Genomic DNA, 5,071 nt, shown 5'->3' on the forward strand with positions numbered 1-5,071 from the left:
AGATGGAATAAATCGGGTCAAAACACAACTAGACGCGTCATCGATATGTAATTCTGTTCCTTTCAGCGCCGAAATAACAGAGAGAGTGAGAGAGAAAGGGAGAGAAAGAGACTCAGAATAAAGTCATTTCTCTCTTCCTTCCTCCCCTTCTTCCCAAATTCCTCTCTCTCTCTCTCTCTCTCTCTCTCTCTCTCTCTCTCTCTCTCTCTCTCTCTCTCTCTCTCTCTCTCTCTCTCTCTCTCTCTCTCTCTCTCTCTCTCTCTCTCTCTACTAGCTCGCCGCCCTCAGTCAGTCCCCGCCTACCCGGACACGCCCATCCTGGCAACAGCCCCTTTCTGCATTTTTGTCCCGAAAACCCGAGGCCCCTTTTTGCCCCCGAGCCGTGGGTGTCCTATTCGTCTAGCCCTTTGTCTAGCGAGTACCGCGGCCTTGTAGAGCCATCCACCCTGCCCTCTTCCGCCAGAGCGTCTCCTCGCAATGGCCGACGGAAAGAAAATTGAACCCTCCGACATCGGCGACGTCGGAAGCCAAGTGGCAGTCGACGAACCACAAATAGTCGAAGTCGCCAAGTTGAAGAAGAAGAAAATTCCGATCCTGAGAGTCGACGGGGGAGAAAATCCCTCCCAAGCACCCCTCTCCCTCCCCCGCCCACCCACAACCGAAGGGGAAACAGATCGGCGCACCGTAGCAACATTCTGGCGTAGTTTCCCCCCGCGCCTCTTCTTCCCGTCTCCCTTCCTGTATTCCTCCACTTCCATTTCAAAATTCTCTTATGCCTCTACCTCTACCTCCATCCCCAACTGCATCATATCAAATACCCTCCACTTCCCCACCTTCCCCACACTAACTCTACCTCGCCCATTACCTTTCCCACCTCCACCTCCTCCACTACCTATCATCACCCCCGGCCCCTCCACCCCCATCACCATCACCTCCACCTCCACCTCGTCCACCACCTTTCCTACCTCTCCTCCACTTCCTCCCCCCACCCCCCACTGCATCCACCCCTACCGCCTCCCCGGCTCTGACCTCAGTACCCGGCCAGCAGCGACCTCAGGGCCTCAGGTAGACACACTGAACGGGTAATTTTCCGCGACGGGGCTGCCTGTAACACCGCCAGCGCCAGTTTTTATGCAGCGACGCCATTACTCTCTTATTGAGGAACACCCCGCGCCTCTCGGACCCTCGTGTCACACACACACACACACACACACACACACACACACACACACACACACACACACACACACACACACACACACACACACACACACACACAAATACACGGAAGCGCATGTGCATGTGTGCTGTACACTGATGAGAGATAACTCATATCTAAAGAAAGGAAGAAAGGTTGAGAGGGTGAAAGAAAAGGAAAGAGGAAAAAAGAGAAAGACAGACAGAGAGAGAAAGAAAGAGAGTGAGACTGAGATAGAGCGACAGAGACAAACAGACAGAAAATCAGACAAGTCGGAAAGAAACCTATCCACAGACAAACAGAAGACAAGAAAAAATATATATATACAGAGACCCCCTACCCCCTACCCCCTATCGCCAACCCCCACCGACCCCAACCCCCACCAAGAAGCAGCCAGAGCCAAGCGGCCTCCGGAGCCAGCAGAGGCACCCCCCCCCCCCCCCCCCCCGAGGAGAAGGTCCGAGGGCGGGAAACGCGAGCGAGGCACCGGAGATGACGTCGGCGAGCGAGATAACAAAAGACGAGAGAAGAACGGAAGGGCCTGCGATAAAGCCATGACGAAGGGAGATAAGAGAGAGAGATAAGGCGGGAAATTAAAAAGACAGGCGGCATATTGGCAGATAAGATACACTGAAATAGAAACAATAAAAGAAAATCCTATTGAGATAGCAGTCTCGACCGGCGTGGATTCTGACAGTCACTGCAAATTGTTCGTTTTTTTTTTCATACGATACTTCTGAATTACGGCCGATGTAAAGATAACTCCTAAAATATATAACTGATCTTAATAATTCATAATAATAACTCTTCCAGCACACTTAGTATTTTTTTAAATTATACATTTTGAAATACCCTTAACGTACTTGAAGAATTAAAAAAAAATAATAATAATACACAAACGTAACATAGCGTCTAATAATAAAAAAAAAAAATAATAATAAAAAAAAAATAACCCATACAACTAATACAATAACATTTACCCAGTACCCTCTCTGAGAACAATCTACAAGTACAAACCAACTCTTTCCTCAGCACACAAAAGAGACGCCCACGAGAGTGTTGTTTCAGCAAGCTCAAAACACTTCTTCGCCGCCGAGATGACGGACGCCTTGGCACGAGCAGCGGCGCGCGAGGGGGACCGAACCGCCCGCCCTACGGTAGCACGGGCGGGCGGTTCTCGAGGTCAGAGTCTCGTTATTTCCTCCTCTTCGTAAATGCCTCTTTATTTTCAAAATTATATTCTTCTCTTATCTTCTAAAATATCCCCTTCTCCATTAATTTTCTTTATTTTTTTCTTTATTTCAAAACTCCTTTGCTTTCGGGACTGTGAAGTCTTGGTGGCATCTACAACACAAAAATCCTAATCCACATTTCGGGACTGACTTTCACTGACCTGCGTGTGCATTTTAAAACACTAAAGTATTCCACACCACTAGCACAGAGGGGGCGACCAATCCACGTCCTTCCCGCCCCTCAGCAAACAAATCCAGTATACTTAATAAACATCGAAAGAAAATCACCGGAGAACAACACAGATATCCACGTATAAGGATAACACTGATCCTCAAAGTCGCAATCACAGACACAGTATCTTCAACTTCGGTTTCAAGTGATGCACCGGACATGTGATTCGTACAGCAACGGCAATCATCGCACCGCCCTGGAAAAATATCTCCCAGCGTCTCATCTCCGTAAATAATAAAGGAAAATGTATACACGAATGTTCCGAAATGAACGCCGAGATCCATGATCCTCGCCGCCGCCGCCTTCTGTCTCCCGTTGGTGCTGTGCGGCGGGCGCGGATCGCCACTTCGTGTGCCACATGAACACAGTGAACACCCACCCACGCGCACATAAACTGGTCTTTAACACCTGCCCTTGTTACAGGTGTCCTAGCGCGTCAAGACACCTGCAGAGACAGGGAGAGATAGAGTGAGAGAGTGAGTGAGTGAGTGAGTGAGTGAGTGAGTGAGTGAGTGAGTGAGTGAGTGAGTGAGTGAGTGAGTGAGTGAGTGAGTGAGTGAGTGAGTGAGTGAGTGAGTGAGTGAGAGAGAGATAAGAGAGAGAGAGAGAGAGAGAGAGAGAGAGAGAGAGAGAGAGAGAGAGAGAGAGAGAAAGAGCAGAGGTGGGACGGAGTGAAGTCTGGCGGCGGCGGCGACGGTGAGTTCCCCCTCGGAGTACCTCGGACGGCAACGCTGCCCTCCTTCAGAATTCGCCTCCCTCGGCATGCCTTAGCCGTCCGCAGAGGGCCTCTGATCCACGATCCCGGAGCGGACAATGCCGCGCTGGAGTCCGCGGCCGAGGCGGCCATCGCGGGCAAAGGGGCACTCGAGCCCTGCACGGGAGGGCCGAGCGCCGCCACTCACTGGCCTCCCGAGTAGGCCGTGCCCGCAGCGCTAGGCGTCCGACAGGCGCGACAGGACGAGGCTCACACACTGGCCACGGGGCGCAACACAAGGCGAGACCGAACTCCGCCAAAGGCACAGGATGCCGTACCTCCGTCCACAGCAGAGCACAGCCGTTCACAAGAGCTCGCTCACTAACGCACACACACACACCTCCGCGCGCTTCGGTACACAACATCCCTCGTCTACGCTGCGATCGTGACTCGTCCCCGCGGTGACCGACTACGCTATTTTGACTCCCATTAACGCGCGGCGGACGGAGCGACGTTTCGGCCCCGGGAAACCTGCGGCCGGGCTCGGGTCCGGGGAAGGTCGCGTGGCCTTTTCCCCAAACCGATCAGGAAAAGGGGAAATGAACACCCCCTCAGCACCTCCTTCGATCCAAGCACCCCCCCCGACCTTCGCCCCCCTCCCTTCTAAAACAGCCGCTTCTCGTTTTCTGCGAGCCGAGCGCCGCTAAAATGGACGAGTTGGCAACCGCGCCAACAAACGTTTACAGGGACCTCACGAGATTTTTCCCTGATGAACAATCCGTCTCATAATCCTTAACACAATTTCATCATTCATCACTATACGCCGATAAAGAGGAGAGGAGGGACGACAATAATAATACTTAAACAAGATCCGCTAAATATAACCCCCCCCCACAATGAGTACGGCGGCGGTAAGGAGAGCAAAGAACACAGAAAGAGAGAGGAAAGAAATTAAGAAAAAGAAGAAGAAGAAAAAACTACCAACCCCCAAAAGAGAGAAACCAACACCAAAAAAAAAAAAAGAGCAAAGGTAAGAGAAAACACTAATTAATCAGCGCAAGAGCCGGACCTAGCCCCCCTCCCACCCTCCCCCTCCCCGCCCCTCCCGCTCTGAGAAACCAACCGCCTATTTCGCCCCATCCATCAATGGCGCGGCCCCGGCACCAAATTTATCCCGTTGAATAATGAAACCACACAAATCCATAACAGTCATCATGAGATCACTCGATATCGGGCCCCAGGTAAATGCGGAGGACGAGCGCCAACCCGCCAATTTCTCCCGCCGATGTAATTTTGGAAATGTCCAGATTGGAGCCGATTTTTTTCCTCTCTCGTATTCGCGCTCGCTCTTGCGCGCACTGAATATCTCTTTCTGTCTCTGTCTCTGTCTCTGTCTCTGTCTCTGTCTCTGTCTCTGTCTCTGTCTCTGTCTCTGTCTCTGTCTCTGTCTCTGTCTCTGTCTCTGTCTCTGTCTCTGTCTCTGTCTCTGTCTCTGTCTCTGTCTCTGTCTCTGTCTCTGTCTCTGTCTCTGTCTCTGTCTCTGTCTCTGTTTCTATCTCTGTTTCTCTGTCTCTCTCTGCCTGCCTGCCTGCCTGCCTGCCTGCCTGCCTGCCTGCCTGCCTGCCTGCCTGCCTGCCTGCCTGCCTGCCTGCCTGCCTGCCTGCCTGCCTGCCTGCCTGCTTTGTCTGTCTTTCTGTCTGTTTGTCCGCCTGTCT

The sequence above is a fragment of the Penaeus chinensis genome, chromosome 26 (genome assembly GCF_019202785.1).
Source record: "Penaeus chinensis breed Huanghai No. 1 chromosome 26, ASM1920278v2, whole genome shotgun sequence".
Taxonomy (NCBI): domain Eukaryota; kingdom Metazoa; phylum Arthropoda; class Malacostraca; order Decapoda; family Penaeidae; genus Penaeus; species Penaeus chinensis.